The sequence below is a fragment of the Carlito syrichta genome, unplaced genomic scaffold, assembly GCF_000164805.1.
Source record: "Carlito syrichta isolate Samal-C Ts95f unplaced genomic scaffold, Tarsius_syrichta-2.0.1 Scaffold305149, whole genome shotgun sequence".
In the NCBI taxonomy this organism is placed as follows: Eukaryota; Metazoa; Chordata; class Mammalia; order Primates; family Tarsiidae; genus Carlito; species Carlito syrichta.
This window is the reverse complement of record NW_007249245.1, coordinates 383,253-398,926: the sequence shown is the minus strand read 5'-3', so window position 1 is coordinate 398,926 and position 15,674 is coordinate 383,253. Positions and strand designations below refer to the sequence as shown.

The 15,674-nt window shown below is 39.3% G+C and overlaps 1 protein-coding gene across 1 annotated transcript in view; it reads right to left on the bottom strand.

Annotated features, from left to right (window-relative positions):
• The window catches only part of AFF3 (AF4/FMR2 family member 3), a 478,579-nt gene that overhangs the window by 316,423 nt on the left and 146,482 nt on the right, over nucleotides 1–15,674 (bottom strand). The gene's annotated exons all lie outside the window — the stretch shown is intronic.

The window sequence follows — 15,674 nt, the reverse complement described above, 5'->3', positions numbered from 1 at the left end:
GGAGAGAGAGAGATCAATCGATTTCCAGGACAGTGAGGAAGAGACAGATTCTTGGGAGATTCTTGTTTCTCATCTGTCTAAGGAGACAGATTCCTTAAGGACAATAATGAGAATCACCCAGACTTGGTGGCCATAGTGAAAATGCTGAGGATGTCCTCTCAGTTTCTGATTTTGTTAAACGGTGATGCCACTGAAATGAGGTATTTAGAATGAGAAGTGATTAGCATGAAGGGTGGGGGAAGACAAGGAGCTCAGTCTGGGGCATGCAGTTGTGATGTCAATGGTACATCCGGTACAAATGTCCATTGCCTTCTGTGATGGGGGCCTTGAAGAATGCTAACAGCTGGAATCATCACTATGAGAAATGAGAAAAGGAACTGACTAAACGCGTGAAGAAAGAGACCTTGAGAGCTCATGGGTGATGAAAGGCATTACAATTGATGGCACCACAGACAGGGAACTTTCTTTATGATGTGATTGTCAACAGCACTTTATTAAAGACCGTTATTCTGTAGCCAGAAGTTCATGGCATCGTCACAAAATGTACAAAGCCAGCATGACTATTTGGGGACTGCAGTGAAAAGATTAAATGAAAACATAAAAATATTTTATATGAGTATATTATACTACGCTGTTTAGAAAACAATACATACCTTTTGCTTGTTACTAGCATGAAGGTTGCTAAATAGAAACTAGACACTACCATCTAGAACTAGGTCTTAATTTCGTTCCATTTAAAAACAAATTCCCAAGAGAGTACACTATCCACACAGGTAACAAATATTCACCGAGCCCCACTGTGTGCCATACCCTGTTCAATAATGTGCTGGCGATAAAGTGGTAAGAAGTACTAAAGTCCCTGACGTGTTGGATGAATTAATCCAATCAAATCACTCTATTATTCTATCACACCCTCAACACTGCTCCCCAATTCCACATAATGATACTGTAAGTCAGCTTACCCTGATTAGCTATCATTTAATGTTGCAAATGCACCAAATAGTTAAGCTCTATGTTGAAAAAAACAGACATCTAATAAAATGCAAATTTGTAGTAAGAGGTATGAGAAAACAAGAAGCACAAAGAGGAAGTTTGCATCAACTCTATGGCAACATTCTCTAGGTCAACTATGAGCTTTGCTTGAATTGAGAAGAAAAATCGAGGCAGGGCAATTTGACCTTGGAACAAAAAATCTTTTGACGGAATTGTAAGTGGCTAAATCACAGCTTTGAGTGAAATAGTTCTTACTATGGAACGTTCTTCTCAATTAGACTCAATTGGAATTTTTCATACTTCAGAGTTGGGGAAAATTTTCAAACTGTAATGACTTACTTATTGGTCATTACACTAAGAGTTCATGATGAATTTTTAAACACTTAGAATCTTCCAAATTAATTCATAGTCTCAGGATTTCTCCCTTTAATATGTTACTTTATAACAAGTAGATTTTAGTGAAAATTAAGAAAAAATTCTTGGGGTGTTGTCAGGAGGCACTGACTTGTATTTCTTCCAATTCTCACGCTCTCTGGAGCTATGCATCTATGAAAATTAATAAAATAAAAACATAATGGTGGGTAAGTATAAACTTAAGAACCAGTAAGACATTTCCATCAATGACTCAAGAAAACTATCACTAACCTCTTGATTTGGGAATGTGAAGTCTCCCAAGGAAAAGGAGGACTGCCCAGGAGATTCCCAACATCTGTCAACAATGTGGTGTACAGCTATTTTGGAGCATCTTGGTCAATGAACTTCACTGAGATTTAAACAATAGTCCTTTTTACACACTTTGGTTCTTTAAGTCCATGAACTATCTTTCAAATATCTAACTTAAATATGGACAGAAGTAAAGAAAACTAGACAACCCTCAGGACACAAAATTGGGTCACTTCCGAGAGAAGATGTCAGGTTTTCTTTATGTGCATCAAATTAACACTCACAGGTAACCCAGGAATCCGCTGGGAAGATGCAGTGAAGAAACAGACATAACTCACACAGCTGGGGGTGGGGGTGGGGGTGGGGAGGAAGACATAACTCCGAAGCTGGTCAAGGTGATGGAAACATAAAGCATGCAGTTCTAAACCTGTTTTCCAGATTGTATTCTTTAACAAAGATACCTATTATTTATGCTTTTGAAAAAAGTCAGTGACGTCCCTCCACGGTCCATAACGAGTTTTGCAGATTCATGGAATTCCTTTCTTGAAATCATTTCCTTTCCTTGAACATGTATGTTTATACCATCCATCTTCAAGCTTATTTACATTCAGACTGTGAACAGGGACCGTGTTTATATCTTCTGAGCCATGCTTATCAACTTCCTAGTAGCTTGATCAACATATATAACAACAATATTAATACTATTAATGAAGCACTACATAAAAACGACAGTACGTATTGGTGTTTCCTCCATTTCCTTCAGGTACAGCAAGCAACCTTTGTAGAATCTGTCTATTCTATTACCTCACAGTAATAGAGGTAAATATAAGGATCACTTATTACCAAGGAGTAACAGAGAATAGAGGTTTCCTATCAAGTTAATTCTGAGCTTTTGGATAGTTACTCAGAGTCCACAGGGTACGAACAACTGGTCCTTATACTCTTGTGTATTTTGCCAAAGGCACCAAGAGAAATTGGCCATCATTTCACATGTAGCCAGGTTCACAAACCATCAGCTCTTGCCAAGAGCACAAGGACCACATCCGTGCTCTGTGTCCTGAGTATGGGAACCCTAGTCTTAATGTCCAGAACTTTCTCGAGTTTTTATGTCCTTTTAGATTATTATTAATATCCATGGGAACAAAGTAGCCACACACTCTTTCCACAGCAATGTGCTACCATCAATTATCATTGAAACTTTTATATTTTAATAAAAGGAGTTAAAAACCAAATAGAAATAGCTGCAATTATATCATCTAAAAAACAATGAAAGTGTCAGATGGTTATATGTTCATTCAATTGCTAATGAAGCCAGACCAATAACTCGAATCAATAAATCAGATTCCCAGCAGAGTATCAATTTGAAGTATTAGCAGCAAGGATCATTTCATGACAGAGATTTAAAATGAGTACCAGGATTCTACTTTCCAAGAATTCAATTTTGAATTTTTGTGGGTGGGTGGTGGTTTTATTTCCAGCCCACTAAAAAAAAGTAAGATCACCTGAAACAAGCATGGGTTTGGAATCAGGAGTGAAATTATGATGAAACAGTTGTACATGAATTAAAGTGAGTGAAAGCAAGCCACATGCCATCTGGTTTTGTGTCATGCAACCCCAGAGAGTCCAACTGCACCCTGGGGCTTGCTCAGGCATCTCCCCAGGACACAGCTTACCCTGGGGCCTCTGATTCAGTGTCAGGGCTGTTTTTTTCTCTCAGGGAAGACCAAGCAGACATTTGCCCTTTTATAAAACCTCTAGGATGAGTCACGAGTCAAATTGGTTGGCAGTCTGAGGTGGCGGGTAGAAATCAAGGCTTGAAAGGAGGCCACGCATGGGCAGAATGATGCTGCCGGCCGCTCCCAAGCAGCGTGGGCCGGATCTGCGGACTGTGCCACATGGAGAATTCCTCGCTCTAGGATTCCTGGTCTGCATCTCATCAAGCATACAGGACTCCCACTCAATTTCAAAAGGGTGCTACCCACCCGGGAAAAAAAATCTAGCCCACTGAGTAGATGGTAAAATACACAGCCAGGGAGACAGATGGCTCAGGAAGAAGCAATCTGGAATAATAGTGAGGGTGTGGGAGTCGGAGTGTAGGCTGGGCAAGGAGATCAGAGAGGAAAAAAACAGGCATCAGTATGTGGCGACAGATGACGGAGTGTTGTTTGGGACGAGCAGTTGGAGGAGGCAAAGGAAATGGAAGTCATGTATTTATGCATAAGGGCTCTATCATAATTAGGAAAATTCCCCTTCTGTCTACCCCGTAAGTCCCACTTGGTTCAGATGGAGGCGGATAGCAGAGGTTACGCGTTCCTCCAACAGGCTTTCTATTTCTGATCGAAACAAATCCAAACTGAGCTAATTTGTGTACAGCTGCAGGCAATATAAACATGGCTGTTTAGAATTCTTTATAGAGTATAGGCTTTCGTACTCCATACTTCACAGAAGTTAATAAGTAGGTGTCAAACTCTGAATTAAAATTCCCAGAAGAGGACACAGCACAAAGGACGATAAAAATGATTTTTAAATAATCATAGGGATAAATAGCATCCACTTCTGACAAATGTAAGTGCTGGCATAAAATGTTATTAGGCTACAGAGATCGTCTTTTGTTCAGGAAGTATGTTTTATTCTCTCACCTCGTCATTTATCATCCTAATGAGCCCTCAAAATGTAAATTAAATAGCAAAGATGGATTCATTCGAAAATCATCTTTTCAAAAAAAAAAAAATCTAGGTGTTAAAATAAACCACTGTTCTACTTTTTATTCTTATATACCGGTTCATTTTTTCCATGGGAGGGGGACAAATGGGCCCTCAGTACTTGAACACTTTATGGGGTAAGTTCATGCAATTCATATTTTCAGTAAATAGTTCCTTCATTCTCCAGTACTCTGGAACTGGTGATCTCAAAAGAAAACAAAACACCCAAATCTCATGTTAAAATGATGTACCCTGTAAATTATGCTTAATCCAGAAAAATCTGAGAAACCTGTGTACGCATTTGCTTTTTTATTTTATTCAGGAATGATTTGGTCCGGGGAAACCCTCAATGGAAAAGGATTAGTGAAAATTTCAAACAGCTTTAGTTTACGGAACTGAATGCATTAATGGCTAAGCAAACACCATTTCAACCATTAATGATAAAAGAATAGGGTCATGAGCCAAATTAGTTGCGATTTCTTGTTATGTATTGATAAGAACATTACCCGTCCCTATGATGAATAGAGAAATCAGAGTTTTGTACTTGACCTGAATTTATGCATGAGCACACACAACAGAAGTGACTGAACAGCTCTGCTGGGGAGGCACCCTGGAAAAACACACTGGGAAAGGAAAACAGCAGCAAATCATGTCTCATTTTGGCATGATTGGTCCTCATTTGCCTCTGTCTGTCTCCCTCACTCCCCCCACCCTCTCTTACTGCAACCCATAAATCATTCTTTGCATTCTTTGGCTGTCCCTGCTTATGTGAGAGCTCAAATAGCCCATGCGTCTCCCCAGCTCCTAGCTCTGTGTGGGTGAATGTATATAAGATGAAGACACAAATAATTGCACTGTTGAGGTTTGCCTGATGTCCGGAGAACAGTCATTAATCTGTGCAAGGAGGTTTCTAAAGCCCCGATCTGCAGAATAAATTATCATTAAACCATCTAGGCATTCGAAAGACACTATATTTTTATGAGGTCACAATGTTGCAGAAATATCCCTGAGGGAGGGCTGAGAACATCCAGCTGTGAAGAAAGCACATCGGAGAACAGCGCTGCATGGATGCCTGGGTTCCTGAAATGGCTACAGACTGGCTGCAGGCCTGGCTGGAGGATGTCCCCAAAGTCTGCCTGGTTCATGGGGATCGTTGCATTTGGGAAGCGCCCTTCCTTTGTGGCAGTGCCCAATGATGGCTATCCTCTAGAGGAGTGGCATCTCTCTTTGAAGGCCTGGCTGATGAAAGAGTGCGTTGCAACAAATGGAAGCTCACAGTCAAGCCTCCAAAATCCACTGGACATCCTGTTCTCATTTATTTACTTAGTTGTAGTTAATGAAGAATTTTCTTCTTAACACGATCGAGCTGAACTCAATGCAAAGCTCAAGACTATCACCATGACAGTCAGACACATAAAGAAACTATAGTCTGAGTCCAATCCACGGCCACTTCATTTCTCCCCATCAGTTTCCTAATAATGCACATTTTGATGGGGACATTGATTGGTTTATGATGTAAGAACAACGCTAATTAGTGAGGGAGAGGCCAATGCCATGTGTCAATGGAGCCGGGTACATTTTAAGCGATGAAGTGAATGCTAATTTTGACAAAGAAAAACAAGGTACTATTCTATACAGATATTTAGCTCCGAAGAAATGTTGAATAACAGACATATTTCAAAGTGGAATTTAAGCCTTTTCCAGAGTGAGGGAAGAGGACTGGTTAGGATATCATAAATATTTTATATTTGACTTAAGGCAGGAAAAACAACATAAAATCAAGAGAAGAGAAAGTGTCCTATTGTAAAATATGTGCATTTTAACTATTGTAATATGTTATTAATTAATATGAATATACACCAAGACAGTATCCTCATAAAAACACAGAACTCTTACACATAAAACCTCTCAAGTATAAAAGAAATAAGTTACTTTCTAAAGATTTTCTGAGAAAATTTCCAATAATGAAGGATCTCACAGTTTGAATGTATAGACTTTTAACCAGATCTAAAATTCTTGTGAACAGGCCCACGTTCAAAAGCTGAGAGTACCACTAAAAACTCTAAAAAATAAAACACATGCTTCATTAGTCCCCTAGCTGAACTCAGAATCCTCCGGCTCAGAATAAATCTCAGCCTTTAAAAATAAATTCTCTTCTGAATTAACATTTCAGAATCATTAATCTTTGGAGTGACCCTTCAATTTCATTTGGAAGAGCATTACTGCATTTCTCAAAGGTCTTTTTTTCTTTTGGCAAACCACGATTTCATGGAGAGAAGAAAAATAACATGCTCTTTCTTTTATCATTTCTTCATTCTCACCCTCAGGGTGGTTTCTTTTCCCTTCCCAACTGAAACATTCTAAATCTAAAATCAACTGAGACCATCTACTGAGTCAGGAAGGAACTAAAATTTAGCTTTAGGTATATGTGAAAATAAACACAAAGCTAGGAAGAATTATTATTATACATTTCAAGAACAAAGAGGGCATCATTGTTAATCCAATTTTACCAAATTCAAAATGGTTGAGACCGTAGTTTTCATTGCAGAGGTCTAAGTTTATCAAGTAGGCAAAACTCAGCTTGGTTATTCCATGAAGCAACCAAACATTAATAATGTAGGTTTAATAGGACAAAAGAAGAAATGAAGTTTGAGTATAGTCAGGATAAATTTTGTCTCATTTGACCCAATATGTATGACACTGAAGGTATAGACATAATGTTTTAACTACATTAGGATGGGTTGGTCTATAAAGTATTCTATTGTAACATTTTTCTTAATTTTTAAATTTTATTTTAAGGATGTGGGGTACAATTCAAGATTGTAACTCCTTCTTAAGCAGCCAACCATTTCGCAAAGCAAATAATTATTCCTTTATTTGCTTATTTTATTTTTAAATGACAAAAATAAAATAAAAATTTATGTATTTATGGGGTTACAATGTGATGTTCTGATATGTCTGTATATTGTGGAATGATTAAATCAAGTTTATTAACTCACCTCATATACTGTTGCTTTGTTTTTTTAGTGGTCCAAACATTTAAAATTTGCACTCTTAGCAATTGTGAAATATATGTTACACTATCATTAACTACAGTCACCATACTTATTTGCTTATTTATTAATCAATCTTTTCAAAGTCAGGAGTTAACTTAGAGCAAAATATGTCTATACTGTCCAGCAATTTTCACCCTGAAGACCACAGAAGTCAGCTCTCAGAGGAGACCAATCCTAGTGCAGGAGTTACTGGTTTCACCATATTTGCTTCTCCTACCATATTCCAACTCAAGGCTGCTTACCTCTACCCAGGGTATTCACTGGAACAATCCATGTGTATTCCCACATTTTTGGCATTCTTTAGCCAGAAATGACTCCCATAAAACTTCCCAACAGTCTACCCCTTTCAAACAACTCTACTGTCTATTGCTGTGTTCATCTGAAAATACAGCTTTTACCATTCAGTTCTCCAAGCTTACCAATCTTCAATGGCTCCCATCACCTAAAGGATAAATCTATAGTCCATAGAGCCAAGTGCAGCCCTACACTAAGCTTTCATGTCTGGCTCACTTAGGCACTTCCTTCTGAATGGTCTATGGTCATTCCTGCTGAGAGCATCTTCCCTCCTACCTGTAATGCCTCTCAAATTGTGATTCAAATTCTTCCTCTGAAGATCCACTCAAACCTATCCCACATAGAGACACTTTTCCTGCATCTTCTTCCTCAAAACTCAATGTCCACGCTCTCTTGCTTGATACTTACTCCTTCTCTATCTTATTGAGCTAGTTAACATTTTCCTTCAGTCTTACTACAGCTTTCTGACAGCAGGAATTGTGCTTGGCATTCTCACACATACTGTTTGCATACAACACAGTGACTAACCCAAAGTAAAACAAACAATCATTTAAAAATTATTTTCTTGTTTCTACCTTCAGTCAAGAAATCATGAGTCTTAAAGATACTCGAGGCCTCCAAATCCATATTTGTGCCCAGAAGTTGCTGATTTCAGGGAAGAGTGATTTAAGGAGATGGTGCAGTTTCTTTTATGCCCTGACAATTCCATTCTTGGGCCCTTGCAAATTTTAGAGGTAGTAAAAGATACTGAACCATTTAGGGTCCTTTTCGGTGACCACAGACTTATCTGCAGTGGATTTGTTTATTTACTACATCATACTCCTGGTTGGTAGAGAAGCCCAACCACTCACTTGGGTCACCTGAAACAGTTCTTCTGGAGGGGTTGACCTCAGTTTTGGAGGAGATCACACACAGGATTGGCTTTGGAATCTATCATGTGATAAGGCTTTTCCATCCGCCTTCTCTTACTATACCGCACACAAGGCAGCTTACCTGTTATTAACTAGTTTGATTTTATCACCAACTGTCTGGAGGTAACCCCAGAGATACTGGAACAGAAAGCATGCAGACAGGTGGAAGTCTATTGATACAGTTTACTCTGGATGACTGATCAGGAAAAAGGGGAACAAGCCCTGAACTAAGTGTGCACTTCTTTCTTAAATATCCAAAATATACTTTAAAAATCTCCTTTAAACATCCCTCTTACATATCCTCTGCCTGACACCCTATCCTGTTGATTTTTTTTTTCAATTTCAACATTGTATCTTTCCTATTTCAAAAAGAGCGACATGGCCCGAAGATGGACACTTGGTCTCATGCTAGTGAGGTCTGATCATTACTTTCCACCCTCACGTTCCAAAGTTGGTAGAGTACTTATCTTGTTCCTGGCTCTCACTGGAGAATCTTTTCTTTGGATTGATTGACCCTAGCCTACCCCAACATCTGGATGCCCCAAGATGCTCGTGGCTAAGTGAAAACCTATACACTGTAGTCATTACACAATTTTTTCAAAGGAACAAAGGAGGTACATTTAGTAAGGTCAGACAGCCTCCTGAAGTGGGTCATACATATTTTCATGATGTCAGGGCTGGGAGCAGAGCTAAACGCATCCACAGTCCCTACTGCCACCAAAGATGCATGTTTGCCACCAGGAAAAGGTTAGTGCCTTTTGAACTACTTTAACTTCAAGTTCCACTGCATTTTAAATGGGTATATATACTTTGCTGCACACAAGAAATGGTATTCGCTACTCTGAAAAAAACTTAGTGACAACAAGGCAGACATCTATTACATCAGAATGACTGCTACAGGAGAAATTCCATTACTACATTTTATTTGTAGATTTCTTGGATGGCAAAAGAACAACAGAATTCATGAAAAAAACTTACATTAATTTAAGACACTTTCTTAAAAGTTTCATTTTTTAAAGACTTCAATTTAGCTCAGTTCAAGTTTCAATGCAGGAAGAAAGAAAAACTTCAGTTGAGAGAAACCATGACTTCGACCTGTATCTAGTGCTATAGGAAATAATGCATTTCCCTTAACAAAATTTCCAGTTAAACCTAATTATAAAAACGTCATCACTTATCTCTTAACGTCCTTTTAATGAGAAGGCTGAACTATCTCACATAGCCAAACTCATATCACCAGTCCATGCTTGAAACAGAAATGGTTCTGCCCTCTGTTGGGGGAAGGGTTCCCAAAGGTAGCAGGTGTGCTGATGGAAGACAGCCGAGCTAATCTGTTCACTTGAACCTCTCCATCATGTTCAATTTAGCCTCAATCTCTGGAAACACAATGTAAGAGGTCTAAGGCACATAGCAGCTAGGAAATGCAGCCCCAAGTCAGAGAAGCTGTCCCCAAGCCCAGAAGAGGTAAAAACACCATAGTATGGTTCTTTACCTTTTTTTTTCTGGAAATACAAAATTATAAGGGGAAAAAAAAAACAACAAAACTATTGTTACTAGAATCATCTTTAGGTAAGAAAGACAATACATTATTCCAGGACCCTTAGCCTTTTTAAAAAATATATAACTGTTCATTCCATGTAGTGTTAAACCTAAGCTGTTAAACCAGAATCTGCTTAGTTTATGAAGTGATTAGTCTTGTAGTAACATATTATCCCTGCTCATAAAATATCATAGTATGTGTTACTAGGAATGAGGTTATTGCATTATATTATAATTATCACTTAAATACATGTGCTCTTTACCAGAAAATATAAGCTCTTTAGTGTCTTTAATTTTTTTTAAAATCCCAGTTCTTAATACAGTATCTGGAATGTGGTTATCATTCAACAAATATTTATTTTTTTATTATTCTACTTACCATTCTACTATTCTGATAGTTATCAATAGCACAATGCCTTATGGTAAAAGGTGCTATGCTTAATTATTTCTATACATTTTCTGATTTACTCCTTCATAACATCCCTGTGGAACAGGTATGACTTCCCTTCATTTACAGGTGAGTAAATGAGGCTTAGTAAGGTAAGTAACTTGTGTCAGATCACCCAGCTGTATGGAGAGGATACAGGCTTCCATCCAGAGCTGCCCCAGACAGGCATGTCCCTAAATACTGCACTAAGCATCCACAAACATACAGGATTCTAAGAACTATCTCTCTGCACTTATTATTTATAATCGAAATCAGCAAGTGCTATATTAATAACTTCACACTGTCATACTTAGTCAAAACTTTGCATCAGAGTTTTAGTAATGACTCTAATATTCAGAAAACTTTAGACAATACCAAAGCAAGGGATGAAGAAAAATATTCCCAATAAAATACTGGAAAGTGATGGGAAGACATAATTCTAAAAAAAGATATCATAAAACTTCGCTGCAATTTGAGAACAAATGAAGACAGCAGTTGACGAAAGTATTAGAATAAATTAAAGAGCTCACTTATAGGTATAGATATCAAGGACAACATTATTCCCAATTTCAAGTGAATAGAAACTATTATATGAAACAGAAGCTTCAGTGTATATATAATGTCTGAACTTTGCCATTTTAAAATAGCATTTCATTTTCTGTATCACATTAAAAACTATATTTTATACACATTCAGGATTTCACAGCTATAAGGCTAGAAATGCTTATTCAAATAAATGCTACAGTTACTCTAGTTTATGTAGATAAATACAGTATATTTCTTTTCCTTTTTACTTCCTACTTCATCAATTTCTCTTTAAAAATTGTATGACTAATGCAGTTTTTTGAAAGTCACTATCTTACGATGACTTTTACTTCTAAGGATTTCAAGTGGACATTTAACCTGATGACACTTTGAAAACTCTTTTTCTTTTACATATTTCGTCAATCCCTCATACTTCTGGAAAGACTAAAGCATGCACCTGAAAACCGTATCACTTTTTAAAGCATGCAACTGTCTCTGTCAAACATTGCATTTTTTCAAGGAAATATCAGCAATGTTATTCGTGGGTCTCCTTCTGCCCAAGAGGCCAAGAAGGGCTGAACGCTGAAGCCAATGAGACACTTAATCAATACAGTCACAGCCCCATTTTTTATCCTTCAGAATCTTCATTTTCAATGAGGTTTATACCATGAAAGAAAGAAAACAGGACTGTCAATCTCCACTGGTTTCAAGTAGTAGATGGAAGAATTAATTTGGGTGCCATAAAAATAATGATACAGCTGTATGCTTTAAGCCTTTAAAGGTTTATTTTTCGGCTTAAAACTTAGAAGGAGGACAGACATGTTGCCTAGAAATAAAAACACTGATTTATCAATTCTTTCTCTCATATTCCACATAGTTTATTATTATTATTATTATTAATTTCAAGACAAGGTCTCACTATGCTGCCCAGGCTAGAGTGCACTGGCTATTTACAGGCAAGATCACAGCATGGTACTAACCCCTGAGCTTAGGCAATCCTCTGGCCTCAGCCTCCCAGGTAGCTGGGACCACAGGCATGAGCCACTGCACTTAGCTCTAAATAGATTCCTAACAGATCTGATTCTTGTAAAGAAAAGCAAAAGGTTTCAATGCAAGTCCTCTAAGAGGTTATGAATAATATATTTGAAATACATCTATTAGCAAAGGTACTGGTGTCATTGTTTTTGAATGATGTTGACACATGCTGTTGCAACATGTGTTCTCATCATGACAGATTTATATGAAAGAAATAAAAACATCACATAACACCCACATAATCCCCTCCCAGGGGCAGAGGCAGGTTTTCTGGGCCCTTAAAGGCTATAAAACTACCTTTAAAGAAAAAAGAAAAATCATGAGTACAAAATTAGATAGAGGGCCTTGGAAAAGGCCCACGAAACCTAGAAGCCCTGAAATTTAGGCTTCTTTAATGGTAAATTTGCCCCTGCCTCATGCCCTAAAAAACATGAGAATTCTTTTGCTGGTACTTGGGCAAGTTCTAAAATAGGTGGGCTCTCCATGTGGTGTCCTTGTACCTACTGCCATCTCCCCTGACCTCTTCCAAACATTTTGAGTTAATGTGACACATGCACCAGTATGTACCTGAGTGCAGTCATGGGAAGTCAGCTCAGCCTACAGTGCTCCGTGAACATTCCTGACAACTACAGGTGGCCACTTCTACCCAATGAGGCGACAGTGAGGCAAATGTGAGGGCAGGTGAAGGGCTGTGAATTTTACATAGTTTAGGGAACGGACAGGATTTGTCATGAGGTGTTCTGGATTCTCATAATCAGCTTTATGAGTTCAAATGCTTTGCTTTAATCATTTATTTTTGGTATTCCTTTCCATTGAAAATTCATGAGAAATGTAGTAAAGAATGGAGAAGAAGACGTCAGAAGAAATAACATAGACTTTTAACTGATTGAGATACATATGTTGACATCTAATGTTTAATGAAGACAATAACAAAACAAGACATGCCTAGGACAGCCATGGTGCCTGACCTGGCACACCCAATGCTTAAAGTGGGAGAGGGTAGAAGCCCCGGAGCAGGAGGGAGCCGGCATATTACTTCTGTGAGTTCTGCACTTTCTCACAACCACTGCACTCTCATGTGTTGCACACTAACCATTCTTCCCTGCCCACTGTCCTTCAAACAGTAGGGGTGTCAGAGGACAGGCTTTGGTATGCTCCAATTTTAGTATGCCTCTGCATGCCCCTACCCACCAGGTGCAGGATACATAGTCTGTCAGCTGCATATTTCCCAGCTCCACCTCAGGGACTCAAGCAGACTCCACCTCAAGCAGACTGGGAGTGAGTTTCCTGGCTTAATGCCTGTAATCCCAGCACTTTGGGAGGCCAAGGCAGGAAGATAACCTGAGCCCAGGAATTCGCGGTTACAATGAGCTATGATCACGCCACTGCACACCAACCTGGGTGACAGAGTGGGACCCCATCTCTAAAAAAATTTTTTTAAAGTAGGTTTAATCATTCAGGCATCATAAGGCCAACAGATAAAGAGATGACGGACACTGAAAAGATAGTTTGTTACTCACAGTTCCCAAGAGGAGGGAGCATGCCACATGGGGTAGGGGGGCACAAAGGGTTGGTCAGGAGGCAGAGGAAGGGAGGGGAAAATGTGAACAAAAGACTTACTGCTTTCCGTGGGAAGGGACAGGGGAGGCAGAAGGGGCAGGCTTTGGATCGGCTGGTTTGAATCATTTCAGTGGGCTCTGGGGAATAGGGTGTCCTGAGTTATCTGGTGCCTGCCCTGGGGTGATTAGGGGAGGGGATAGAGGCCTACAGTGTGAGAGCCTCATAGGGGTGTGGGCTTTGGGTTGGTCAGTTTGCATATGAAAGGTGCCAACACAGCAGCTGACCAGTCATTTGCTGTCTCTAGGAATTAGCCACCCTTGGGAGGGGCAGTCCCTTTGGGGTCAGTAAGACCCTAAGATGTCAAAGCATCAAAAATGCAGAATTAAAAAGACATGATTAATAGAGGAAGGAAGGAGCTGCGGGCAGGTGAGAGTGTCACAGCCTGTAGGAAAGACAGCTATAGTCTTACTCAGCTTGTCAGGATAGTGAGGCTGGGGAACTCTTCTTACCCCTGCTTCAGGTGTGGGGCAGGAGGGCTGCTGAACCTTCTACTTCGATTCTTGTGACAAATGGAGCAAAGTCACAGATGGATGTTTCTCCCAACATCAAGAAAGCACACAAAACCTCATAGAGGGACGCAATATTACCCCCACAGGACAGATAAAGACTAGGGTTCAAAGAGTGTGGAACACCTTTCCCAGTTGTTACACAGTCAGCAGTTGGTAGAGTCAGAACCACATCCAGGTCCAGGATCATTCTGTCTCTTAGGCATGAGCGTCAAGTCTACCCGTTTTTGAAGGTCCACTGAAATGTTTGAGACTTTTAGAAGGAAAATATATGGGCTCAAAAATAAAAAGAGAAAATGATAATGTCAAAATTAAGAATGTTTAATTAAATATCTAAAAGCATATTAAGTCATTTTTATTCATTGTTACACTTAGTTTCCATTACATTTATTACACTTGAAAATAATATGTAGCTTAGATTTTTCCCCCCAAATTCTAAGAATTCTTGAGTTTGCCTGATGATTACAGAGGCGCCAACTGTAAATTAAATGAATTACTCATAGTCAAATTGCTCTAAAAGCAAAATTACAAAAGTCCCTTAGAAAGTTTGAAAGTATTTTTAAAATGTTGTATTTAATAAGGGATGTGAATGCATTTTAATTTGTTCCCTAAGATGGGGTGGAGCCCCCAAAAGGAAGCAGGCCTACTGCCTTGCAGGTCTTGAGAAGGCCTTCCCTGGGTCTGCCAGCTCTCAAATCCCAGTGTCTTCTACTCATACTCCCCCCATCACACCAGGTGTGGAAGGCTGTTTCAGAGGTTCCTGAAAAAATGGGCCCTCTGCAGAGAAGGTCTCAGGGGCTCTGCTTACTGTGCATGACAGCATTTGATACCTACAATGTTGCAGGACATGCATCCAACTGTTCAAAGAATGTTCAGACACAGAGCAGATCCCCAGTGGAGCTCTGGGATGTTTGTCGAGGGTACCAAGCACATCTGGGAGTCGGAAGGCCCCTTTCTCCTTCCAGTGGTTCCACTCCTTGGCTGCCTGGACATGTCCCCGTACTGAACAGGCGTTTATTTTCCTGGCACATAGCAAACTCTCAGTAAATGTTAATGTTATTGGTTTGAACTTTCAACTGTCTTTCACTTTTATAAGTTACATTCCATAGCAATAAAGCCTGTCACTTAACCAAAGTCAAGTGCCACTTAAAAAAAGATACAAAATAAGGTTTAAGCCCAAAGACCCTTGAAATCTACAGGTTTTATATTTGTATCAGTTCCTAGATTTCAAATGACTATAAATTTAAAATTCAGCCGGGCTCGGTGGCTCAGCCTGTAATCCCGCGCCTTTGGGAGGCTGAGGTGAGTGGATTGCCTGAGCCCGCAGGTTTGAGACCCGCCTGGGCAGCGAGACCTCATCTCTACAATAAATCAAAAAATCAGCCGGGCGTGGTAGCGCATGC